At 50.6% G+C, this 27,776-nt stretch overlaps 1 protein-coding gene and 1 pseudogene across 2 annotated transcripts in view; one reads left to right on the forward strand and one right to left on the reverse strand.

Annotated features, from left to right (window-relative positions):
- Positions 1-27,776, forward strand: part of LOC147612182 (Thioredoxin superfamily protein) — a 193,096-nt gene that overhangs the window by 137,684 nt on the left and 27,636 nt on the right. The gene's annotated exons all lie outside the window — the stretch shown is intronic.
- LOC147612183 (uncharacterized) lies at positions 313-19,996 on the reverse strand (annotated as a pseudogene).

A 27,776-nucleotide genomic window follows, 5' to 3' on the forward strand; every position in this document is an offset into this window, starting at 1 on the left:
ATTTTGCCCAAATGTGCGATTTTTCACATCATACAGCATGAATGAGTGCTTAATTGTACAATTACATCAAAATCCCCAAATTTCGACATCCAATTTCCTGCAAATTGATCCTGATTGTGACCAATGTCCTGCAAATTGATCCTGATTGTGACCAATGTCACCCAATTTTGCCAATTTTGCTCAAAAATTGAGCAATTCGACACCTGTACCTGCTCAATTGTTGATTGTACTTGCTTAATTGCAAATCCCAAAAAAAAATTGAGGCAAATACCTTGTAATTTTCTGATTTTTCTTCAATTTGCTGGATGAATTTTAGTTGTTGCAGGAGAAAGGGGGGGGCATGTCTGATGCTGCTGCTCCTGAAGCTGTAGCTGATGCACGGGCTTGTGAATTGTAGACACGTTGAATGTTTGATTGCAGGTAGCCATGTTTCAGAAGCGAGAAGAAGCTTACGCCTCCCACCACTAAAGCCAAATCCAATCTCCAGCAATTCGATTTCAACCTAGCGCGTACCTCCTCCTCCTTGAAAAAATCGCTATCGCACAAGCTCGGCTTGAAAGGGTCTCGACAGCCTTGGTTCTGGTACGCAGCCTTCTCCGCCTGCGTGTACACACCCGCCTACGAGCTCGCCTCCAGCTTCGCCTACTTTACGGCTGGCATTTGTTCGCCAACGATCACTTCGCCGTCTCCGCCAGCAGTGCTTTGTGGACCAGCCGACGACCGTGTAGCGCTATAGTAGCCAACGCCGCCTTCGCTTAGTGCTCGCTACACGTGTTTTGTTACCACACTCGCCTTTTCGCTCACGCCCAGCAGCCAGCTTGTATGTTCGCCTTCATTGGACGCCTGGCTCTGGTTCGCAGCCTGCTTCTTCGCTTGATTGGCTGCGCCTGACTCCTTGTCCGCCTGGCTGCTGTGACCCTGATGCAAGCTGCTCAGCGCTCTCTGCCACAGCTGTAGTATGACAGCAGCAAAGCAAGCAGCTCGTTCAGCTATCAAGGAGAAGAGGGAAGAGGGAGGGATCACTAAGCTCTGATACCAGTTGTGTGGGAGAAGGAAGAATTAGGGTTAGGTTAAGAGTTCATGTGGGAGACATACACAGAGAAGCAAGGGAGAGAGAGAGAGAGAGTTGTGGGGATAAGTCAACTCATGAGGCATGAGTGTGTGACTCCCCTATCACACATGTATATTGCACTAGTACACATAGTGCACTTAGTACATTAAAAGTACTAAGTGTACTATGTACTATAACTTATGGGCTTGTACACACTATAAGGGTGGGCATTATGCCTTTACCCCAACACTTCCTTCATATGTGCAAGCTGTGAAAGAGTAAGATCATCACCAAGAAAAATGCCTGTATTCTTTAAAGTGGGTCGTCTCTTCAAGAACTCCTTCTTCGCCTCAATAGAGGGGAAGCGAAGTATGAGAGCTCTTTCCTTTGATGTTTCCCCGTTGCCTCCGCTTTTTTTGCCCACTCTCCAGGCTTTTGCGTGTGCCGGACTATCAATCCCCATCAACACCATAAGCTCTTTCACCTCCTCTTCAACTTTATCCCTGTCTTTAAGGCCGGTAATCCTCACATGCAAAGCACGTGTACGTCTTCGTTGTTCCTCTTCCAAAGTCATGTTAATGATTGTAGGTGTATGGGTTGTTAACTCCTTACCTTTACCCTTCTTGGCGACCTCTATCCACTTCTCCGCTTCATCCATCTTCTTTTGCGTCTTGGTGATGACTTCCACCCATGAGGAAGTCTTTGCTTCATGTTGCTTCTCTTCTTCCTTAATTGCCCGTACTTGTTCCTTGATAACCTTGAGCTCTTCTATCATGGATGGCTGAATTTCACCTTCTTCAAGTCCACCATTTGCCTTGGCCTCTGCAAGCTCCCTCTGAAGAGCTGAAATTACGCCTTTGAGCGTGTTGACTTCCCCGTGAAGGTCTTTGACTTCCGCTATGAGGTCCTCCTTCTCCTCTTTCCACCGCTTACCCTCATTGAATACCATTTGGAGAAAGTTGGCTTTCTCCTTCCACCATCCCTCCATCTCTGCCTTCCATTCCTTCATTTCCTTTTCCACATTTGTTATCCTCTTGTTCGTGACCATAAAGGTCGTCTTCATCGGGTTGCCATGGAAGAAGCGAGAGAGAGAGAGAGTTATGCTGCTGCCTTGGGGGCTTGAGCAAGGGTGGGTGGGCAACGTGATGGGGGGCACAGGCAGGCAGCGGGAGGGGAGAGCGAAGAGCGAAGGGAGCAGCGGGAGGGGTGGGCGCAGAGCGAAGCGGGAGGGGGGGGCGCAGCGGGAGAGGGGGGCGCAGCGGGAGAGAGAGAGAGGGGGGGGTGTAGGCAGGCAGCGAAGCGGGCAGCGGGAGGGGAGAGTGAAGAGCGAAGGGGGCAGCGGGAGGTGGGGGGGGCAGCGGGAGAGCGAAGAGCGAAGAGCGAAGGGGGCAGCGGGAGAGCGAAGAGCGAAGGGGGCAGCGGGAGGGGGGGGGGGCGCAGCGGGGGAGCGAAGAGCGAAGGGGGCAGCGGGAGGGGTGGGCGCAGAGCGAAGCGGGAGGGGTGGGCGCCGGAAGGGGGCAGCGGGAGGGGTGGGTGCAGCTGGAGAGGGGGCGCAGTGAGAGAGAGAGAGAGAGAGAGAGAGAGAGAGAGAGAGGACAAAGGGCGGGGTGCAGGCGGGCAAGAGGGCGCACAGCCGGGGAGGAGGGGAGTGAGATATGCGCAGGAGAGAGAGACGGGGGAAGGGCAGAGAGAGAGCGCGAAGGGCAGGCAACGTGAGGGGGGGGCGAAGGGCAGGCAGCGGGAGAGAGCGAAGGGGGGCGCAGGCAGCCAGCGGGAGAGAGAGCGAAGGGGGGCGCAGGTAGACAGGCAGCCGGAGAGAGAGCGAAGGGGGGCGCAGGCAGCGGGAGGGGGGGAGAGAGAGAGAGAGAGAGAGAGAGGGGACAAAGGAGGGGTGCAGGCGGGCAAGAGGGCGCACAGGCGGGGAGGAGGGGAGTGAGAGATGCGCAGGAGAGAGAGACGGGGGGAGGGCAGAGAGAGAGAGCGAAGGGCAGGCAATGTGAGGGGGGGGCGAAGGGCAGGCAGTGGGAGAGCGAAGGGGGGCGCAGGCAGGCAGCGGGAAGGGGGGGCACAGGTAGACAGGCAGCAAAGGGGGGGGCAAACTGCAGGCAGCGGGAGAGAGAGTGAAGGGGGGCGCAGGTAGACAGGCAGCGGGCAGGCCGCGGGAGGGGGGGGGCAGGCAAGCAGCGGGAGAGAGAGCGAGAGAGAGAGAGAGAGAGGGCAGGCAGCGGGAGGGGGAGAAATGAAATGATATATTAACGTCTTCAGAAGGCCAAAATGACCTATGAGACCAAAAAGGTTACAACAATTGGTGGATCTGATACAATGTCTGTGTAAGAAAAGCTAAAAACAACTAAACAACTAACTGAAACTGAAACAACTATGAGGAAAAGTACGGTACTAGGAGCTCCTAATGGATAACATCTGGGAGGAAAACTCCAGTAACAAAGGTAAGCATCATACACATCACTATCCAAAGATGTCTCTCATCGGTCGATGGTGGATATCCTCAATGTCCTCCATGGTGAGTACTCTGAGTGGACGTCTCCCATGCCGTGCTACTATGGTCGTGATCCTCTGTTGTTGTCTCCGCCGATGTCGAGATGGGCCTCTCATCTTGGGGCGCCTGGACCGCCCCAGCTCTATAGCCCGATCAATCAGTGTACCTCTGGTGCGACTATACTCTGGGGCTATCTGCAATGCCTGTTGGCCTGACTGCTCAATCTCTGGTCGAAAGCATAAACTGACTCACCAACCCAATAGTTGTTGAAATTTGAGCATAATGATGAGCTATGGTGGATCAAACACTAGAATCAACATCATTAACAAAGTGATTACGTAATTACTGAATAATTAGCAAATAGATTAATGTAGGCATGGATACTCAAAAACCAGCAAATTCTCATTAGTGCTATGCCTCAATTTATAGAGTTTACATCAAGCATCTAATCCCACTGATTTCTCCATGATTCACTCCATCTCTTTTCCCTGATTCTCTCCACCTCTTCACTTTTCCCAGAATATCTCCGAGAATATCTCCTCACTTCCCAGAATATCTCCACACTTCCTAAATCTTCTCATGCTACCCTTTATTCTCTTCCAGTAGATTCTTCTCACCTTTTCACAGGTTCTTTCACATTTACACATCCTCTTTTACAGCCTCTAACCAAGGGCTTGTTCCCGCACACACCCTATTCACTTGTATTTTCAACACCTCCCCTCAAGTGAATAATCCTAGCACACCTAGACCCTATACCAAGTTTGCCTCCCCTTACTTGGTAGCCCGCGACTAGTATCTATTCCTCCCCTCAAGTTATCTTAGCACACCTGGACCCTGTATCAAGTTTCTCTCTTACTTGACAGTCTGCGACCAGTGCCTCAAGTCCCTAAACTCCATAGTCCTTGACACTTTCTCTCTCTATGTGTCCAAGGCTACTATAAGTGCCCGCGACCTTGACTAAAGTTCTCACACATACATCTACCACGTGGCCTACATCATCGGTGGCTCAGAGGTGGTTTTACTTTGTTGGGGCAGGTTACATTGGATTGTGGGGTCTCTCCCTCTCTGATACCCTCCCTCTCAAGAGACCCTCTCTATGTCTACGAAGCTCCAGTAAGTATAATCCGAGGCATCTCTGATCCTGGTATCTCATGACTCTAGAAAGTGGTCCGAAACCCTCTCTAAACAGGCGGTGAAAACGGTCTCGTATCTCATAATATACTGGACAGTGACATATGTAATGTAACTCTGTCTCTGGCTCCATTTGGCACAGCTGACAAATCCTGGCCTCAGTTGGTACTCCTCTGAATCTGCCAGTCTCAATCTCTAGCTGGTGTGAGGATGTGCGCATCTCACTAATAGCACACCGTACCCCATGAGAAAGATGAGTATCCATGTAGCTGGGTCTAATCTTAAACCCATCCTGCGTGAGCTGGAGAAGATGGTCTCTATAGAAAACCATCTTCGTACCAAGCTCGTGTGTCGGCTGTATCCATGTCCTCCTAGTGTCCAGCTGAATCAAGTCCTGCGTGATAAGTCTGGTAATCTTTGCCCGTGTGAGAGAGAGGGAGGGTGCATCTAGGGAGTACTGAATGGAGGTAGCCTGTCCATACTAAAGCCATGCAGCTGGAACCAAGCTGTCATCTGTGCATACCAACATGATCCGTCTCCATGTGATGCCAACTGTCGTGAAGACTCCAGGGCTAAGCGAACATATCTGTCTCTAGGGAGAGCCCAAGTGCTATGTATAAAGGAGACTGATCGAGTGAGTGCCTCTACTACCAATGGGGGGGCAGCCATCTCTGCACGGATAATATCATGTGGTATGGAGGCCTTGGCCCTAATCATCCGGGAAATCACAGAAACCAAGGGCCTCTCCATACGTCTCCATCCATCAGTGCTACCAGCTCGGCTGTGGTGATCCACTGAGGGTCCCCATATCTCCACTCCATACAGCATGGCTGAAGTGACCAAAGTGTCAAAGAGCCAGAGCTTTGTTCGAGGTTCCTGAAACTTAACCTGCGAACTCATCCTCTCTAGTCTCCCCAATGCTGCATAAGCTCTGGTCAATCTGGTCTCCGCTGCTCTCCTCAAGGAAAATAGTGGGCCACTGAAAACCACACCAAGGTAAGTATATGCATCTGTATACTCCACTGTCTCCTGACCATATGTAAGGGTGGGTACTGACCTCCTAACCCACTGTGCTGTGGTGTTAAACACCATCACCTTGGTTTTACCAAGGCTAACAGACAATCCACTGTCCTGTGCAAACGTGTGCAATGCATCCAAATGAGGCTGCATCCCCTGTGGAGAATTTGAGATCATCAGCACAATATCATCAGCATACAATAACAGCGGAATCCATGTCCCTGCTAGCTGTGCTCCTCTGTCACCCTCCCGCTCTAAATAGTCTGAAACCTCATCCACGTACATCCCAAATAAGGTGGGAGAAAGGGGGCAGCCCTGTTTCACCCCAATAGTGGAGTGAACCATCTCAGATATACCCTGAGTAGGACGTACCTGCCCCACAACTGTCCTGTATAAAGCCATGATTCCCCAAATCAGCTCTGTGGCCGCTCCCATCTCTTGTAGTCTGCGCATCAGTCTGGCTCTCGGTACTGTGTCAAAAGCTTTGCGGAAATCCACAAAGCAACGATAAATCCTCCTGCCATATAATCTGCCCTCCTCAATAATAGCTCTGAGTGTCAAGATATGGTCAAGAGTGGAGAAACCTCTCCTGAACCCTGCTTGCCCTGATGCACGTATGCCCTCTGTCTTTGCCCATCTACTCAACTCTTGCTCAAGAATAGATGCATATAATCTAGCCAATGTGTAACCAATCATGATGGTACAATAATTCCCAGGAAGCATGGGATCCCCTGACTTGAAGATAGGCACAATCGTGGACATATTCCAAGTCTCAGGAAAACCCTCACACATGGCTCGGTTAAACATCATAGCAATAAGCTGTGCAAGCAAATCTCTGGCATGAATAGAGTGTTTTGCTACCAAACCATCATGATCATATGCTCTCCCAGTCCTTGTCCTGTCAATAGCTTTCCTTACCATCTCAGCAGTAAAGAAAGCACAGGTCTCTCTACATGGCTCCGATGGGTGTGGCAGGGGCAGCTGTCCTGCTGCTGTATAGAGGGATGCTGCATACTCACCCCAAATTTCTGTGGAGGTAATTGCTGGTGATGGTGAATGCTCATGGAATAGTCTCCATGCCTCGCTTGAGTCCTGACTCATAAATAACTGATACAAATCCCTCTCTAACTGAGCAAGATAAGCCCTGTTCTTCCGTCACACTAGGTGCCGGAAGGTAATCCGTGACTCTCTGTGAGTGGTAACACCCATAAGCACCTCTCTCTGTAATGTGATCCTCATCTCTCTGCACTCCTCATCATACCAACTGTTCTGGGGCATGTTCCCAGATCGTCTCCGTGTAGGTTGACTATGGGGATATGCCTCTGATGCTGTAGCATGAAGCGTCTCTATCAATATCTGAGTGAGCTCATCTAATGGCTGTCCCGGCTCCTCGGCACATAACGGTCTGTATATCTCATCCGTGTACACGGTGTCAGTCTCCCTCGTAAAGTTATAACGAGTATGTGTGGAGACCTGTCCCAATGGAGCTGTGCTGAACTGAAATGTGAGAGTGAAGGACAAGATAGCATGATCCACTGCTATTCCAACCAGCCTAGTGCCTACCATAAAATCCTGAAAAGAGGGAATGAGATTGGGCTGAGCCATAACATAGTCCACTGTAGTAGCACCATGCCTATGTGGAAAGCTAGTGAAACCGCCCGATGTCGGGAATCTCTGTAGGCCATTCGGGATGGCCAATCCATGTGCAGTCCCCATGTCTATCAAATACCGCCCATACACTCTATGTTCCTCATCCTGTGAGGGTCTAGATAGGCCCATATCCCTAACATCAAGCTTCCTCAACATCTCCTCTGAGGTATCATAAAATACTGTCTGGTTATGGGCGGTCCTAGCAAGGAGAATGATGTCACCATCCTTGAAGAACTCCAAAATGTCATCATCCAAAATAGAAAAGGGAGACTGCCCGCTAGGTGATGCATACATTGATGTACTAGGAGCAAAATAGCATATAGCAATGTAGAGATATCTACCCGTCTCTGCCCTCAATCTAACCCACATGTACCTAGCCTGCTCATCTCTGCGGACTATATGTATGAGTGGCTGTAGCTCCTCTCTAAACAATACTGCCACTCCTGCTGAGCCCCGTCCTCTATGCTCTGAACGAGTCTCCTGTCTACAAGCTGTCTCCCATCGGTATCCACTAACATGTGGCATGGACTGTCCAGGAGCCTGATGCGTCTCAAGGTAGAAGATGATGTTCCTCCCAGTGAAACTATCCTCAAAAGCCCCTACATCAAGGCATAGAGATCCATTTGTTGAAATTTGAGCATTGTGATGAGCTATGGTGGATCAAACACTAGAATCAACATCATTAACAAAGTGATTAGCAAATAATTAAGACGTAATCAGTGGGTAATTAGCAAATAGATTAATGTAGGCATGGAAACTCAAAAACCAGCAAATTCTCATTAGGGCTATGCCTCAATTTATAGAGTTTACATCAAGCATCAAATCCCATTGATTTCTCCATGATTCACTCCTAGAATATCTCCACCTCTTGCTTGATTCTCTCCACCTTAGAATATCTCCACACTTCCTAAATCTTCTCATGCTACTCTTTATTCTCTCCCAGTAGATTCTTCTCACCTTTTCACAGGTTCTTTCACATTTACTCATTCTCTTTTATAGCCTCTAACCAAGGGCTTGTTCCTGCACACATCCTATTCACTTGTATTTTCAACACCTCCCCTCAAGTGAATAATCTCTAGCACTCCTGGACCCTATACCAAGTTTCTCTCTTACTTGATAGCCCGCGACCAGTGCCTCAAGTCCCTAAACTCCATAGTCCTTGACACTCTCTCTCTCTATGTGTCCAAGGCTACTATAAGTGCCTGCGACCTTGACTAAAGTGCTCACACATACATCTACCACGTGGCCTACATCATCGGTGGCTCAGAGGTGGTTTTACTTCGTTGGGGCAGGTTACATTGGGTTGTGGGGTCTCTCTCTCGCTCTCTCTCTCTCTCAGAAAAGATGATCCGACTCCACTTCCTTTGGAGCCTCCATGAAGTTTGCCGATGTCGTTCCTTCTCCACTGGGTTTGCTGTAGCAGTCTCTCGCCATGTGTCCTGGCTTTCCACATTTGTGGCAAGTGAAGGTCCTTCCTCCTTCTCTGCCTCTTCCTCGTCCTCGTCCTCGAGAGAATCCTCCTCGGGTGAAGAATGCTTTTTCCTCTCCTGCTGTTGAGTCGAGCCCTTTCTTCTCTTTGCCTCTGCTCTCTTGCTCTAGTAGAGCTGCTTGAAGCACTACTAGTGTCTCATCATCTTCGACCTTTTTGCCAATGGCTGTCAGCTGTTGCTTAATGCTTTTATATTTGTTCAAGTGTGTGATTAAAGGTTCACTTTCCTTCATGTCCAATTTGTAGAATTGCATTAACAGATTTATCTTTGAATTTTTTGCTTGTGTACCAAATAATTTATTGAGTTCATCCCATGCATCTTTTGCCCATTGTATCCCTGTCATGTGATGAATGATTTCATCATTTAAACTGAGTGCAATAAGTCCCAATGCTTTTTCATTCCCGCTCTTCCACTCATTTTCTCCTCTCTCTGGGCATTTATCTCTCCCTTCAACTAATCCCCACAGATTTTTCCTTATCAGCAAATACATGGTTTTTGTCTGCCATGTATAAAACTGTTTCCCATTAAATTTGGCTATTTTCTGTGCTGAACTCATGGTGATGTGAAGGGGGTCTTACCTCTTGATCCAATTTCAAGATTCAAGGGCAGTGTCTACCCTTTTACAACTCAATCTGGTGTTTAATAGATGATTACAACAAATTTATCAGCATAAAATCACCAAAAATTACACTAAATCAAGGGTAACCAATTTGTACGGGATGGTTGGAGTATCAAACCAACTCCGATTTACAATCTGAAGCTATAGGGATCTGTATCAGATACCTAATGGTTAATTTGAACCCTCAATTGTACCAAAATACAGTGATTAGCATTGATTAATCATTGATTAATCATTGATTAATCACTGATTAGCATTGATTAATCACTGATTAGCAAATTAATGCTCTGTTTTGTGTGCAAAAAATAGAGTATGCGGGGAGTCCAGATCTGGTGCCTTCCACTTTAAATGAGCTCAAATGCTTTCAAAGGCATCAATAGCAATGAGTCTAGTAGAGGATTAAGCCAAGAAACACAAGATTTGACCAAATATTGAAAGCTTAATCTCTGTTTTACCAAAGTCACCTGTAGATTTGATGAAGAGCTTGGATCTCAATGTAGACTTGATGAAACTGAATTCTGTCTTCACCAGCTTGTAGAGAATGCTTGAATACACCTTGGGCTAAGAGGAATTAGAGACCTTTGATCTGTGGAAGTAGAAATCACCAAATCAGCTCAGAAAAACGGCGCCCAGTAAATCTGCGATTTCTCCCTCATCGCTTGACGGTTTGCGCTTTTGTTTGGATAGGCTTGAAGAGCATTGAAGTGGCTACCATGTGCTAGAAGGGTTTGTCCTAATTTTATGTGTGCAAGATGAATGAGATCCTCCACTGGCTGGGGGTGAAGGGATGAAGTGAAAAATAACTAAAATTTGGATTATTTTCTAATTATCTACTAATCTTGATTAATTAACTAATGGGCTTATAAACCTGATGGATTCTAGGCATGGCTTTGATACCATGTTGAAATTTGAGCATTGTGATGAGCTATGGTGGATCAAACACTAGAATTAACATCATTAACAAAGTGATTAGCAAATAATTAAGACGTAATTAGTGGGTAATTAGCAAATAGATTAATGTAGGCATGGATACTCAAAAACCAGCAAATTCTCATTAGGGCTATGTCTCAATTTATGGAGTTTACATCAAGCATCAAATCCCATTGATTTCTCCATGATTCACTCCCAGAATATCTCCACCTCGTGCTTGATTCTCTCCACCTCTTCTCTTTTCCCAGAATATCTCCTTGAATAACTCCACACTTCCCAGAATATCTCCACACTTCCTAAATCTTCTCATGCTACCCTTTATTCTCTCCGAGTAGATTCTTCTCACCTTTTCACAGGTTCTTTCACATTTACTCATTCTCTTTTACAGCCTCTAACCAAGGGCTTGTTCCCGCACACACCCTATTCACTTGTATTTTCAACACCATTACAGTTCCAAGTAGCAACTTTGAGTGTAGTTCTATAGGTCTCGCGCCGTCATGAAGAGCGCCTCTCCATAATCACCACTCTACCATCTCTATAGAAGGCCACTTTCCCTTTCTCTCGGGCTGCCCTTATCTCTGGCATAACTTCTTTCATGTGGGCAAGTTGCGAGAGTGTGAGGTCATCTCCAAGAAATATTTCCGTCTTCTTGAGTGTAGGACGTCTCTTCAAGAAGTCCTTCGCTTCCATGGAGGGGAAACGAATGATAAGTGCTCTCTCCTTAGAAGATTCGCCACTACCTTCTCTCATCTTTTCCACTCTCCATGCCTTTGTGTGTGTGGCTTTAATGCCCATCATAGAGAAGAGCTCCTTGGTTTCCCCTTCCGCATCATCACGGTCTTTTAGACCGGACACTCGTACATGTAAGGCCCGGGTCTTCCTCTTTTGCTTCTCTTCAAGGGTCATGTTGATGATTGTGGGAGTGGGGATGGGTGGCGATTCTTTACCTTTCCCTTTCTTGGCGACCTCGATCCATTTCTCCGCCTCGTCCATCTTCTTTTGTGTGTTTGTGATCACCTCCACCCATGAAGATGTCTTCTCTTTATGTTGCTCCTCCTCCTCTCGAATGATCCTCATTTGTTCCTTGATGGTATTTAGCTCTTCAATAAAGGAGGGCTGAAATTTTCCATCCTCAAGCTTGCTTTTTGAAGTGGCTTCCAACTCCTTTTTGAGGGCTGAGATTTCAGCCGCTTGACTCTTAGCATGCAAAGTGGCCTCCACGAGTTTCTCCTTTAAGGCTGAAATCTCAGCCTCTTGCTTGGAAGATCTCTCATCGAGTTCTTGGATTTTGTCAAATCCCTTCTCGAGTTTGGAGAGGCGGTTTATGATTGCGGTAGCGGGAGAGTCGACCATCTTCTTGTTTTCTTTGATAATTGTGCCGAGCTTGTCCTCCACCTTCATGAGCTCCTCTTTAAACCCGGTCTTGGCCATGACTTTTTGCAGAACTTCCCACAGCCAATGGATTGAAAATTAATCCATGACACCAGCGCGAAACAGCAGCAACAGGGAGGGGGGGGGGTTCAAGTCATGTAGGGGAAAGGGAAAAAGAGGAGATTCAGCAGAGAGAGAGAGAGTTATGTTGGTGCCTTGGGGGCCTGAGGAAGGGGGTGTGGGAAAACAAGCGCAAACGGACGGGCCAGCCCATGTGGGAAAGAGAGGCGGCCGAACAGCGAAAAGGAGAGAGAGAGAGAGAGAGAGAGAGAGAGAGAGAGAGAGAGAGAGAGCAGGGAAGGGCGGGGCGGCGCAGAAAGCGAAGAGACGGGCCAGCCTAGGTGGGAAAGAGAGGCGGCCGAACAGCGAAAAGGGAGAGGGGGAGAGAGAGAGCAGGGAAGGGCGGGGCGGCGCAGAAAGCGAAGGGGGGGGGCAAGGCAGCGCAGAAGCGAAGGGGGGCAGGGCGGCAGAAGGCGAAGAGAGAGAGAGAGATGCGGCGCAGGGGCGAAGGGGGGCAGGGCAGAGAGAGGGGGGGGGGCTAGCGCAGAGGGGGGCGAGGGGCTGGCGGGAGGGGCGCCACAGAGGGGGCTGGCGCAGGGAGAGAGAGAGAGAGAAAGAAAGAAAGATATATTAACGTCTACGAGAGGCCAAAGTCGGCCTATGAGACAAAAAATAATACAACTGTGTTCTTCCGGTCATTGGAAGAAAAGAAAGAAAAGAAAAAGTGTGCCCATATAGAAACAATATAAGGGGGGGTGGGGATGTGGATGGAGTGCTAAGGCAAGATGCATCTCTATATGCTGAAGGGGTAGTACAAGCATGCTATGCAGATCTATGTCTAACTCCATCCAGTGCCATAAGAGGGATATAAGATATCATACATCGCCGATGCTGAGGCTGTGAATGGCGTGAACATGTACCCTGAGTCTGAATGAAAGGGAGCTAGCCTCTCCTGTGTCTCCATCTAGTGTCTCATTCGGATAGCTGCTATCTCTCGGTGACGGAGTCGGGGTGCTCTATGTCCAGTCTGTCTAGGTCTCCTCCTGGCTCTCAATTCCTCTACTCTCTGTGCGGTCACCCCACGTGGTACATCAGCTGGCACTGGCATAGCTCTCTGGAAGAAATCTGTGAGCTAGGACTGTCTCCCACCCCTAGTGGGAGCGGGTGTCTGGAGAAGTCTCTCTCGAGAACTATGAAGCTCTAGTAGTAGTCTGCCAAGCTGTCGCTGGTCCGAGGCCTCCATCAAACTGATGTAGTGAAGAGTGCTCTGACCCCCTGGTGGGCTCTACATCTACATACAAAGTGATCCTCAGTCTCCACCTCCTCGTGGCACAATCTGCATATCCGCTCAGCTCTGGGAACCCGTGCCGCTCTCCAAGCCTCTATCTCTAGCTGATGTGATGAGACTCGTAGCTGTCCAATAGCAACGCGAGAGCTGTGTGGCATGTATACATCCATGTACCGCGGTCGATGTATAAACCCATCACCTGAGATGCTCATAAAGTGGTCTCTGTAATACAGCATCTTCGGTGGTAGTGGGCTCTCTGGTGCTGTCCATGTCTCCTATATGTAGTGCTGCCATACGTCCTGTCTCATCACTCTGTTCCTCTCATTGAGAGAGAGGTAACCCCGTGGAGCAGACTGATCATACTGAAAAGGTGGCAACCGCTCAATGTCTATTCCATGATGTGAGAACCACTGTAGCATGTGTGCATACCAAGATCCAGTGTGTCCAGCCTCGGTTAGCTGTCTGGATGCCTCAAAAGCTTGGCGGGATAATCTCTCCGTGGGCATCTCCCGTCTGGAACAATGCCTCCATTGTCATAGGTGGTGCAGCAAACTCAGCTTGAACAATGTCGTGCGGGACGAATGGTTTGCTGTGTATCATCCTCGAGAGCATCAAGATCTGTGGTCTCTCCAGTTGTACCCATGTGGAGGCTGCAAGCCCTGGTGCCCAAACCGCTGCTGCATACATCAAGGCTGGTGTCACTAACGTATCAAAGAGCCACCCCTTTGTGTGGGGTTCCTGAAAATGTGCGTGATGACACTAACGCTCAAGGCCAGCAAGAGCTGCATACCCCCGGGTCACTCTGTCTCAGATTGCCTGAGCCATGGAGAAGCATCCAGCTGAGCTAGTAAATGTGATGCCAAGGTAAACATAAGAGCTCACCACCTCGACCCGCCCTCCTGCTAATGTGAGAGTAGTGTGGCTCCTGACTGCGGGTGAAGTGTGGAAGATCATAACCTTGGTTTTCCCAAGGTTCACTGTGAGCCCTTGCTGTGCGCAGAAGTCATCAAGACCCACAAGGTCTCTTTGAAGCCCAACCTGCGTGTCGGATACCAAGACGATGTCATCAGCATAAAGCATAACATGGACAGTAATACCTGATAGCTCAACCCCAGAGCCTCCTCCCTGTGTGATGTAATCGACCACCTCATCAATATAGAGCCCAAAGAGTGTGGGGGAGAGCGGGCACCCCTGCTTCACAACCAATGGTGCTAGCAATAGTGTCGGACAAGCCTCCTGGGCATCGGACTCTCCCAGAGACCTGCTCATACAGCCTATATATGTCCCACATCATGTCTGAAGGTATGCCTAGTGTCTGTAGTCGCCGAAAGAGGCGCTCTCTGGGCACAGTATCAAATGCCTTGCGGAAATCCACAGAGCAACAATAGAGCGGTTGCCTCCGTGCCTTGGCCTGATCAATGAGGTACCTCAATGTAAAAATGTGGTCGATGGTCGAGAAGGCTCGACAGAAGCTTGCCTGGCCTGCTGCTCTCAATCCCCCAACCTCTGCATGAGTGCTCAGCGCTGCCTCCAAAACTGCCCCGTATAGTTTGGCCAATATATGGCCAATCATGATGGTCCTGTAGTTCCCGGGGTCTAGTACATCTCCCGCTTTATGGATCGGCACAATAGTGTGCATCGTCCACTCAGCCGGAAACCCCTCTGCATATCCTGTGCCTTTCCATTCTGTAACCTGTCTATCACATCTAGCACCATCCGCATAGTAAAAAAGGTGCTGCTAGTTGGTCTAGCTCCCAGTGGAGGGGGGGTGGGGGGCTGTCTTGGTGCATCATATAGCTCTCTAGCATAAGTATGCCATTCCTCAGGTGTAGTAATCGGAGTACCAGGCTGTCTCTCTTGAAACATCTTCTGTCACTAGCCTGGACATTTCCTAGTATGAAAGGAGTCTGGTGGACTCTAGGATGTCTAAATATTTGGAGAGTACAAGCTTTGGGAATGCGGGATTATCCTAGAATACAAAGGACCACACTCCTAAAATTTAGGAGAGTTGCTATTTTTGGCCCGACTCCGATGGAAATTCTGTTCGCGTCATTACATCTGGAATTGAGGAGATACCAAGAGTTGGCAAAGTGCCTATGACAGAATGTCTACCAGTTGGGATATTTTTAGAGATAAAGTTTATGGAAGGACCCAGCTCTTAGATTGGGACATGTGGCAAGGAGGTGGACCAAAGTGAGACAAGTGGCCTGACCAAAGTGAGACAAGTGACCTGACCCAGCTCTTAGATTGGGACATGTGGCAAGGAGGTGGACCAAAGTGAGACAAGTGGCCTGACATTTGTTAGAAAGTGGATCAAAGTGAGACAAGTGGCCTCACACTCGTCACTTCAGCTTGTGGCTCTCCACTTGTCATCGTAGCCTTCTCTTGCCATTTTAGCTCATGGGAGGCCCAAATCTATAAATTGGAGCCCTCTCTCTTCATTAATGGAGGCTCTCTTGCTGCACACTAGCCTCTACCACCGTTGAAGGCTGCCCTAATGATGGCTACTCTCTTTCTCTCTCTCTTGAAGGTTGCCCATGAAGAATATCGGTTGTTGGGGACTGTTTTGGAGGCTTCCGTTGCGAAGAAATACTGAAGGCAAGGGTATTTAATCATTTATTATGATTTCTAGCCATTGTACTTTTTTTTTTCCGAGAAAAGATCCTTTCATTAGTTTAAAAAAAAACCGCCCAGTGGGGTACAAAAAACCTCTCTTGCTCATAATAAGGCAGAGCAGAGATCCAATCAAGGCAGCTAGGGAGACTCTCCCTAGGTGCAAAAAGGGTACAAAGATCTGTACAAAAAACTTAGAGCTATATCATACAATAGGAGGGGGGAAAAGCCAAACAGGTGGCCTGTAATGCCAGCGGGGGGCTCCCGCATGTAGTGTATAGAAGGGGCTGCTGCGCCAAGTGGTGTGGAAGGCCTGGCGCCGCAAGATCGCCGCATCCGAGTTGCCCCGAATGCGGTCATACTGTCTGCCCACGGTGTGGATTAGCTCCTGCCAAATCCCCCGAACAGTCTCTGCTGGTGGCTCCAGTCTCCCCTCAAAGGCCCTGAAACACCGGGCTCTCTAGGTGAACCAGATGGTGAGGCTGCTGAGGAGCTTCCATCGTAGATCCCTCTCCTGTGTCGAGACGGCGGACGAGAAGTCCGGTGAAGGAACAAGGCGAGGCTGGCCCCTAATGAATCTGATAGCCTGGCTGTCCTGCTCCGTCTCGTATCCTAGAGCAGGCCCTGACGATGTCGACCAAGCAGCGGCACCCCACGTATACATGCCCTCTGGAGAGGGGGGGGACCAAAATGCGCAGCATCCTCAGCCAAATCTGCTGCGCCTGTGGACAGTCCCATAGATAGTGTCTCTGTGTCTCCAAAGGGTGGCCGCATCGGACACAGGCCGCCGGAAGACTACTGTAGACAAGCCAGGTGCCAACTGCAGAGCCCCTGTGGGCAGCCAGCCACTGAAAAGTCGAGATCCTGCGTGCCTGTCGACTAGCCCAGAGCTTGGCCCAAAAATCCTCCAGGAACTCCTGTGAGAGTCCCTGTAGCCGCCAATGCTCCGCTGCGGCTGGAGAGACCATCCTCCTCGCAGTTAGAATATGCCTCCCCAACCCAACAGTGTACTGGAAAAAGGAAATATCTGTGGCCTCGGGGGACGCATAAGGATCATGCCACTCGTACTCGCCAGCGTCCCACTGGAGCCGGGCCAAAGGGCGCGCATCATATGCCCAAATGCGCCAATCAGAATCCACATCTGCAGGGTCTGGGCCAATATGCCACTTCCGAGAAGCGGCGGCCACTACCTGTATCGTCTGAAAGATGCACTCTGCAACCAAAGGCGACTCCGCCTCCACTCTCTGAAGTCTGTCCTCATCCTGGATCTCATAGTAGAGGCATCTACCATCCTCAGTGCAAGCTCTGACAGCAATCAGGATCTCCAACTGTGTAAAGGCTCCCATCCATCGTGGGGCCGCTGGCTCGAAAGGCGTGAACCACTCCTCAGTGAGTGCCTCCTGAATGTCATCCTGCATAATCAGCCCCCCTCTGAAGTGACTCAGCCTCTCCACCTGGACCTCCTCTGGGAGACTGCAAAAGGCCTGCCAGTCTCCAAAACAACGTGCTAGGCCTGCCGCCAATGGTCCCCAGGCTAGACGAGGCCGAGAGCCCAGCATATGACCCTGCTCAGTGCGTACCGCGGGGCTCCATATGAGCGGCTGCCTGGCCCGCTCCTCATCACAAGTAGGTGGTCCTTGAGAAAGCCCCGGTCTCAGCAGCTCCCAAGCTCGCAGGATGCTCAAGGCAAATCTGTCCTCCCATCCTCTACTGAGGCTTGTCCTCCTCATCTCTATGAAGATCCATCGTATCTCTGGTGCCCAAGTGCCCACTGCTGGAGGAGCCCTAGCCTGCAGTCACTAAAAAAGAAGCTCCTTCCAAGGCTCAGCGCCTGGAAGCAGCCCCCGAACAATAAGCTTCCCCAATAAGGCTCTACTCTGATCAACTGGATCTAGAATGCCCAAGCCTCCCTGGGCTCAGCCTCTGTACCTGGCTGATGCAAGAGCTCGAGAAGATCCAGCAAGACGTGATGTACCACATGGTCGCTAAAAGCACCTGATTTGTCACCACCCCCCTCCCAGCCAAGGATAGCCGAGCTGTACTCCAATACAAAAGCTTCTTCCGAATACTCAGAAGAAGCGAGGCGATCTGCTGCTCAGGTGACAAATCAAGTCCAATTTGGCATCCCAAATACCGCACTGCTGTGCCAGGAGGAATCCATCTGAAACCCGGGGAGCGCTACTGATCCAAAAGGCCACTGTCTTGCGCCAATTGATCAATGCTCCCGAAGCTGTCCCAAAAACCTGAAGCGACTGCTCTGCCCTCTGAAGATTGGTCTCCTGGCCATGCAAAAATAATCCCGTGTCATCAGCAAACTCAGAATCGAGCAGGTCCTCTCCTCGGACTGGGAGCTGGAGTCCTCTCAAACCAACCTCCTCTACTGTCAGATACATACTCATGGCCTCAGCAAAGAAGAGAAAAAGAAACGGGGCGAGAGGGCATCCCTGACGGACTGATCTGGTCAACTCAAAACTCGACCCGTCCTCCTGCAATCAGCACACCTGGCTACGAGCTGTGGAATATAGAGCCGCCACCCCTCGAATCTAGATTGGCTCAAAACCTAGGCGAAGCATAGTGCCCTCTAGGAAACCCCAATCGGCTCTATCGTATGCCTTCTCAAAGTCAAGAAGCATAATGAGCGACCAGGTCCTCGTCGAGAAATCTAGCTCGGGCCGTCGCCTCCCAGAAGGTGAAAATGTTGTCAAGGATACTGCGCTCCTTGACGAATCCTGTCTGGGTAGCATGAATCAACTCCCCAAGGGCTGGATCCTCAAACTCAAGGCCTTGGCCAGGACCTTGTAGACAGTATTGAGGATCGTAATAGGTGTCCACTACCGAATATCATCAGACACTCCCTCCCCCTTGGGGATAAGAAAGATCAAGCCCTCTGAAAAGCTCTGTGGCATCACCCTAGTGTCCAAAACATACTGAAAGCCCCTGCGGAGGCCTCGCCCCAAAATGTCCCAATAACGCATAAAAAAGGCTGGCGTCAAACCGTCCTCCCCAGGGCAACTATGGCGCGGAAGGACCCTCAAAGCCTCAACCAGCTCATCCTCTGAAAGAGGCTCACCTAGAACTGTGCGCATACGATCTGTGACCCTCCTCTGTACATGGGCCCACACAGTCTGCCTGCAAGCGTCACGTGCCTCCGTGGCTGGCTCCACTAAGAGCAGGTCTCTATAGAACTCAGTGGCAATGGCTCTAATCTCCTCGGGCTCAGTGGCTAACGAGCCGTCCTGTCTCCTGAGCTGGCGTACACCTGCTCGAGCATGGCAGGGTCCGGTAATCTCAAAAAACTCCCCAGTCACTCTATCACCAAGCTGCGTCCACTGTGAGGCCTGGCAATGATAGTAGAACTCATGTCTCTGCTCCTCTGCCTCTCTAACTTCCTGGCATGCCTGGCTCAGCTGGGACGCCACCCACTCACATGTAGGCTGCTGCTCCTGAAGGCGCTGGAGTGAAGCAAGGCTACGCCTCAAGCGGCGCTCCCGCTCTCGTGTTTCTCCTAGCCGTGTCAAGGCTACAGCGTGCAAAAAAGAGCTGAGCTCAATGAGTCCCTGGGCACACTGGCCTGCTGCATCCAGGTCAGAGCTGTGGCTATCATGCCATATCCTCTCAATGTCCTCAGAAAGACTGGAATCTGTGAGTATCCTCTCTGGGATCCTCAACTTCAAGCTGGTCTCCCTAGCCCCCTCCGCAAGTGTCAAAATAATTGGCGCATGGTCGGAAAAAGAAGTGCCAGCGAGAATGCCAACGGAGCCCCCACGCTCCACGAACCTGTCGCCCACATAGAAGCGATCAATCCGTGATAGATTAGTCCCTCCCTGTCGGCGATCCGACCGAGAAAACCTAAGACTATCCTGAGAGCGAGAGAAAGCCTCATGCTGCCATGCATCAGTAATCCGCAGTGTCATGCAAAATCGCTCCCAAGCTGCAAGCTCCGTGCCGTGCACGGTAACATGACTGCCTCCCACCCTATCTGCCGGGTCCTCAAGCATGTTGAAGCCTCCTCCGACACACCAATGTGCGGCCTCGGGCATTGCATCTGTAACAAGGGTCCAGAACTCTGCTCTGGCACTAGCACGGTTAGGCGCATAGACATTGAGCACGCCAAAGAGCTCATCATGCATCCTCAGAATAACATACTGTGCTCTACCTGGCACAATGACCCCGCGATCCACAATGGCCTGCCGCCATGCATCTGCAATGACCATACATACTCCTCCCTGCCCACCCAAGGGGCCAAACCCTGCAGACCAAAATGTGTCCCATCTGCCAAGCATCACGGAACCATATCTCCGAATGCTGCTCTCACTCAAATGGTGCTCCTGCATCATCAGAATATCAGTACTGCCCCCAACCAAGCATCTCTGAAGCTCCTGCCTCAAGCATCGACGATAGCGTACATAGTGTGTGCCGCCAAAGCCCTGTACATTCCATGAGATGATCCTCATGGATGACCTGCTGAGGTGGAGGCTGTCTCAGCCATACGGCGGGCCTTCGCAAAGCGACTTGGATGGAGAATAGTCCCCATCCGAGCGGCTACGAATCTGCCCACCTGGTGTGCTGCAAGAATCTCGGATCAGGCGCCAGTGGCTGTGTCCCATGGCGACTGCCTCCCGCTCAGAGAGAGCAACCTCGTGTATACATACATATCCAGGGTCGCGTGCTAGGTCTGCCACTATGCGAACCGCTAAGTGGCGAACCCTGGAGGCATCTGCACTCCCGGAATCAAAGAAGTGAGCCAGCTCCCAGAGTTGGCCTATGACGTCTGTCACCTCTAGATCGCTCACATGGTGAGAAAACTCAACTGCCTGAGTCTTCAGAATGCTAAGAGCGAGATCCAGAGTCCACTCCCGGTCACTAGTGCTGCAAAGAGGGAAGGAGAAGGCCATCGCTGAATCAAGTGCCTCCTTCCCTCGGGCTGGAGGTATCACCACATGCACTCTGATGGGTGCTGGCTCATGGGGGCCCTCCGCTCCAAAAAGCGGTGTGAAGGAGTAGTCAAAAGCCTCCAAGCGCTGTCGAGCGTCGAGCCTACTCAGCCGACTGCGTATAGAAGATATCCGTGAAGCCCGAATCGGCATGGTAGGTCTCCTCTGCGGAGCTTGAGCAAGATCGGTGCTCAGTGCCCGCCGGACAGCAGGTGAGCCCCAGGGTACTGCCAGGGCCTCCCGGGGAGCTGAGGCGAGCGGAGGGGGAGGGGGGGGGGAGAAGGGGGCGGGGAAGGAGCCGCTGACAAAACCGGAGTGGGAACGGGGGGAGGCGAAGGCGGAAGCGAGGCGGGAGGGGGGGACGGGGGAGGGGGGGTGGGGGCGAAGGAGGGGGTGCTGGCATCTCGAGATCCTCACGCTGCGCTGGGGTCTCCTCCTGGAGGGGAGCAAATCTGTTCCTCACTGGAACCCAGTGATGCTGAGACTGTGACTGCTGCTGCATCGGCCTCTGGGCCTGCTGCTGTGGCTGTCTTCCTCTATGGCGCCCCTGTCTAGGCTGCCATTCTGAAGTCTCCGTGGGCTGAGCAGGTGTCCCGGAGGCTGCCTGCCGAGCCGCATCTGTGGGCGGGCCATCGCGGGCCTGCTGCTGTGGTGAAGGTCGGGGTCTCCTGCGAGGGCAAGCCTTGGCTAGGTGACCAACCTGCCTGCATATAAAGCACTGGTTCGGGAGCCCCGAGAACTCCACTCTCCGATCAATCCATCCCCCCCCTATCCTAGGTAGCTGAATGACCTTCGGAAGGGAGGAGATGTCAGGAACCAAAACCATGACTGAAGGCAGGCCAGCTGCTCTAGCCACCACTGAAGTTGCTGTAGGGCCAGTCTCAAGCACCGAGCCCACCAATGCCCCTATCCTAGAAAGGAGCGGAAGGTACTCGCGGCAGAGTCCAGGGAAGCAAACTGTGACATGAAAAAGGCGCTCTCCCTGCTCGGCCACGCTACTGGGTCGAAGCCATGCCGCCAAGGTCTGAAGAAGGCCCGAGCGTCCCTGATGTCCAGGGGACTCATGCGCTCTGGGCTCTCTCGAACTCGATCTGGTAGTATCCGCGGCCCAGTAGAAGCTGAACGTCCAGGATCTTGCCCACATCTGCGAGAAGGCGGGCGTGGAGAAGATCCCGGATCTCCCCTGTGCTGGGGCGAGTGTCGACTATACGGCAGATGGTGGAATGTGCCTGGAGGCGTTCCACCTCTGCGGCGAGGCTCGCTTCCTCTTCCGGCGAAAGAGAAAGCCTGATGGGGGTATCCTCAGGGGCAGGCGAGGGGGCTGCGGAAGAGTCCCTCTGAGGTGGGGCGGGAGGAGCCTCCATCAGTGTCTGAAGCTTTGTCGAAGGCGAAGCGTAAACGGAAAACCTTGCAGGAACCGAGATGCACAAACGGCGGAGCGAGGAACGGCGGAGGAGGGGGAGAACAAAGGGGGGCGGAAAGAAAGTGATGTGAGGGGATTACAAACACAGGCGGCAAGGGCAAGGGGGGGGGGGTGGCGCGAAGAAAGAGAGCAGTGGAGGGGGGGGGGGCTGGCGCGAGAGAGCACAGGCGAAGGGGGGGGGGTGCGAAAGAGCACAGGCGGGGGGGGGGGGGGGGGGGGGGGGGGGGGGGCTAGCGCGAATGAGTACGGGTGGGGGGGGCACAGGCGGCAGAGAACAGATGTGGGGGGGCGCTAAAGAGCAGAGGCGGGGGAGAGGCGAGGGCAGAAAGGAGACGGGGAAGGGGTGAGCATGCAGGCTGCAGCGCGAGCAGGGGGGGAGCGGAAGCTTCAGCGAGCGCTATTCTAGCCACTATACTTGTTGCACCAGCATTTGTACTTGCAGTACCTACTATACCAGCCACTGTATCGGTTGTACCAGCTATTGTACTTGCTGTACTAGCCATTGTACCTACTGTACCGACTGAATGGAGAGTTGTACTTGCTGTACCAGCTCTTGCATGAAGACCCATGGTTTTTGGGTAAGAATCAGTACCCACACGGAGGTATATGGATTATATTGTTGGCTCGGCATTTCTACAACCTATGTTCCGGCTTGGTAGCCTTGTGTTGGGCTGTGTTATGGCATTTGTATAGGGATAATCCGGCATCTCCCGTGGGGAGAGTAAGGCCCTCAAAGCTTGTACATGATATTATTCTCCTTGGGTAATAAAATACTCCAAGGGGGGGGTCGGCCCATTCCGGCCTCTATGCGGTGTCACGCGTGCAAGCTCCATTTTCAGCATTTGTGGATGTTTTGTCTAGCTTTATGTTTTATGCAAAGTGATGATGGATATGTGTTAAGGCTGTGGCCATGTTTAAATGTTTAAATAAATATTGATGGTATCAACAAGTGTGTCAAAGGCCCTAGTCCCCCGGGCACCTGCCCGCGAGTTTCCATGCCCTCTTGCTGTCCTTCCTCAGGAAGAGTTGGTAGATCTCCTCCTGTAGCTTAGCCAGATAGGCTCGTTTCTTCCTCCGCACAAGGCGCGAAAAGATCATCCTGGCTTGTCTATGCGTGTGAGACCCAATGGCAATCTCATGCTGTAGCTGTGCTCGTGTGTCACGACACTCGTCATCACACCAATTGTTCTGTGGGGCACTGCTGCGGGGGTGGGTGGAAGGGATCATAGTGCAGGGAAATGCATATGAGGCGGATGCATGTAGTACACCTGCCAATCCTCTCGTGATCTCGTCCAGAGGGCTATGCGGGTCTAAAGCGAACAAGCCATCAGATACTACATCTCGATAAACCGCAACTGTCTCACGTGTAAACTGATATCTCGGGTACCCAGGTAGATGAGTGGCTGGCCCATCTCTCAGGGATCTACCTACTAGTGTGAAACTTAGGTATGCATGATCGGCTGCTATGCCAATGGGCCTACTGGAAGTCGTGAAACCCCGCACATTAGGTATCAATGAAGGAGATCCCATCAAGTAGTCCACTGTGCTCGCTCCCCCTTTAGAGTTCCAGTGTGTGAGAGCATGTGATCCTTGCCATCTCGATAAGCCATTGTATATGACCAGCCCATATACACTCCCGAGTGTGAGAAAATGCCTGCCATAATCTGTAATCTCCCCCTCATCCTGTGCTGATCTCCGCAACCCTACATCCTCTGCCGTGATCTCCCGGTACATAGCCTCTTGAGTATCATACAACTCTGTCTGCTCTGTGGCTGTACGTGCATTAAAGTCTCCCAATAGTAGTATGTCTCCCATGCTGGCAAACCTCATGATATCATCATATAGTGGTATATAGGGCGACTCTCCTGATGGTGCAAACCTAGAGTGGGCTGGGGGAAGTAGCATACCGCCACATATAGCTCGCGGAGCCCCTCTCTGCATATTTGGATCTACATGTACCTCGCATCTGCATCTCTATGTACCATATGTATTTTGTCACGAAGCTCCTCCCTGTAAAGTATTGCCACTCCTCCAGATCCTCTGGTACCTCCCACTGTGCGTGGCTGAGGGCGGAAAATTGATTCCCATCTATAACCCCGGACATCAGGAAGCCTCTTGTTTGTGCATTGATGGGTCTCCGTATACATAGCAATATCATTGTGTCTGAAAGTATCCTCAAAGTATCCTGCATCTGTTCTAAGTGCTCTGTTGCAATTCCACACCGTGAATCGCAAGGTCTTATAGGCCGCGCACCGTCAAGTGGGCCTCCTCTCCGTAATGATGACTCGGCCATCTCTGTATACCGCCCATTTCCCCTCTTTCCTTGCCTCAAGCACACGCGGCATGTGTTCCTGCCGGTGTGCTATCTGTGCCAATGTAAGGTCCTCATCCCAATAAATCTTTTCCCCCTTAAGGGCCTTCCTTTTGGAGAGGAAGGCCTTGATAGTTGAGACTTGAGCAATGAGAGCCTTGAGGGAAGCTTAGGGGGTGGGCATTTTATAAGTATGGGCCGTGGTCTATGGCCCATGGCATAGGCAAGTGCCAAGTGCCAAAGACTTGGCCCAACACATGTCACAAGGCAAGCCAAAACGGCCAGAAAACAACCACAAAAACTGTCATAAAATGGCCATAAAACGGCGCAGAAAACGGTCGTAAACGGGCAGCTCCAACGGTCGTAAACGGGCATATCGTACTGTGCAAACCTATTCGTACCGGTACGAGAAACAACTATGGTTGGAACACCTGCAATCTAACCCTAAATTGCGTTCCTCTGGACTCAAGTGGTTCGTTCTGCCTCATACTTTGGAGTGGACATCTATTGGGATTGCATGTTGGCATATAGCTATTGTAGATGGTAGTACACGATTGCTTTCAACCTAGAGATTCAGTTAATGAGTAGAACACTCATGATCTGATTTCTAGGTTGAGATTGATGGCTTAGTTCTGGGGAAGGATTTTGATGGGCTTTTATAAGGGACATAGATGAACCTGAACCTGTATTCTTTGTCTTAATGCTGACTTAAGAGACCTCCCACAAAATGTGTTCTTCATGAGCTCCTCACATATAAAGGCCAAGCAAAGGGTGAAAAGCCAGCGCGACGTCTCCTACTTTCCCTCATACTCTTTCAACTCCTTGCCACATCACCCTATCTTGTCGAGCTTACCACATTGCCCCATCTCCCAAGGCCAGCTCACCACCACATCATTCCATCTCTTAAGGCTGGCCTCAATACATTTTTCAAAGAGTCGCCATGTGCACAGGCTGTTATTTGTACAACTCAGCACCAAATCTGCAGGCAGCACCTGGCTTCCTCACCCTACACATGGCATGCATTATCTCTACATGGCATGGAATACTGCAGGTATTAAACTTATCCACCTTATTATCGCCCACACTCCCCCCCCTCCCTCTTCTTTATCTTTCTCCTCCAACAACAACAAATCCCCTCTTCCTTCCTTTTTTTCTTCTGAACAATGGGATCATTTTTGAGTTGGGGAAATTACACCCTAGTTTAGAAGGGAAATTTTCTATTGGGTTAAAGGCGAAAACATTTGTACCATATGGGGAAATATTATTCATGCTCTTATGGCCACATGGGCTCGTACGTAGGGACCATCCGGACCTGTGCAAGCAAAGCACACTTTTTTCATGAGGGAGTGGGATCATGGGATCTTTTCTCATCGACCCCCATAGGACTCTCTTGGTACCTTTGTGCCCCAGATTGGTTGAGATTGCCATACATTTTGGGATGAGGATTCCAGCTTCTAGCCATGATTTTGTATGGTCTATTCATACTTAATAGAAGTCCTTTTCTGCGAAAAAAAAAGGGAAAAGAAAAATTAGAAAACATTGACACCAATCTTGCTTTATTTAGAGAACTTTGTTTTTGGGCACCATTCCACCCCCACACCTTGCCTGAGATGATCTGTTCTGCGAGATGGTATGGCCTGCAAGGCAGATTGAAGGAGGTAATTGGCAAAATGGAAACCTATATCAATGCAAGCATGGTGAAAATAACAGCTCCATGAAATCCTATGCATGAGATGGCTTTGTCATCCTTCGGGACAATCTGATGTTCCAGGTCAAGCAGCATGTCAGATAAGTAGCTGAGTTGAAGAGGCCCATGACCAACAGCTTGCCAAGCTGAAATAGCAACATAAGCAGGACATGGCAGCAATAGAAGCTGAAATGCTAAAAGGGAACGAGAAATCACAGCAGGCAGTCATTATTTTGCAGGTAATTAAGATCAAAGAAGCCACTGCCAAGTTCCAAGAAGATATCCAGACCACCACAATGCCCTTACACAAAACATTGAAACTAGCTCCCAGTGGGTGGAGGTGGCCAAGCAACAAAAGACCCGTGTGAGCACATAGGCTATCATGACCGCCATGCTCAAGGAAGAGAAGGGTAGATAGGGTAGGGCAGTTAACGTTACGACTCACATCACAGGGCTTCCCGCCAGAACTCTCCCAAGGAGGATGGAGTAGCACTATGCCGACAGATGGGTGTGGGGAGGACACCCTTCATTGTTGCATGGAGAGCCACCAAAGATATGATCATAGAAAGACCCTTCTGAAATTTCATGATGCTTAGTCCTGCCAAACCTTCCCACATGAAAAGGTTGCTGTATGGGGCATTAAAATCTTTGTTGGTGATGACCTTACACCACTGCAAGTGGAGCAAAAGAAAGCCTGGTTGATACGGCTCATGGAGGCATAGAAAGCGGGGAAATGGTCCATTTATGGATTATTCCATGTGATCATTACAAAGCACAGCATGAAATAGGGCGTGGGGTCTATGAGACTATGACTAGATTGAGGATAGCCACCTAGAGTTGTAATGGCGCATTGTGGTTGGACCTTGGAGGCTTTTTAGAGACTTTGACAAGGAGAGACATTGTTTTCTGAACGGAGACGCATCAGAGCCCAAAGAGAGGATTGCCACATGTGTCTGGGTACGAGTAGGAGTCTGTATACAGAGGGGAGCGTAGATCATGTAGAGTGCGGGGCTCAAGTGGGGTTGCTGTCCTATTCAGGCCACACCGTCAGAGGATTTTTCAAGTGCTTCTAGTCTGCTGCAAGAGAGCCTCTGTTAATGAAGAGAGAGGGGTGAAGCTCAATCTGGATGCTCAATCTGGATGTGAAGGGGCGAGAGGTATTAAAGATCATTACCTTGGTTTTACCAAGGTTAACACAGAGCTCCCGCTGAGTGCAAGAGTCATGTAAGTCATCCAATTGTCTCTGAAGCCCCTCGGCTAAGTCTGAGAGGAGGACGATGTCTTCTGCATAAAGTAGTATGGGTATCAATATGCTTGCCAATGTGGGACCAGCCCCACGTAATCCGTCAATGAAGCTCGAGATCTCATCAATGTAGAGGCCGAAAAGAGTGGGCGATAGAGGGCAGCCCTGTTTCACCCCAATAGTGCTGGAAATCTCCTCTGATGTATCTCCTGGGGCTCTCACTCGTCTAGTGACGGACTCATAGAGGGCGATGATGCTCGAAACCATGTCAGATGGGACTCCTATCTCCTGTAGACGGTGTAGGAGGCGGGCTCGGGGTACAATATCAAAAGCTTTGCGGAAATCCACAAAGCAACAGTAAATCCTCTGATGTCGTGCTCTACCCTCCTCGATGATGGCATGGAGGGTGAAGATGTGGTCAAGGGTAGAGTAGCTCCTCCGAAAGCCAGCCTGTCCTGAGG

The sequence above is a fragment of the Cibotium barometz genome, chromosome 46 (assembly GCF_041138505.1).
Source record: "Cibotium barometz isolate CiBa-2024 chromosome 46, ASM4113850v1, whole genome shotgun sequence".
In the NCBI taxonomy this organism is placed as follows: Eukaryota; Viridiplantae; Streptophyta; class Polypodiopsida; order Cyatheales; family Cibotiaceae; genus Cibotium; species Cibotium barometz.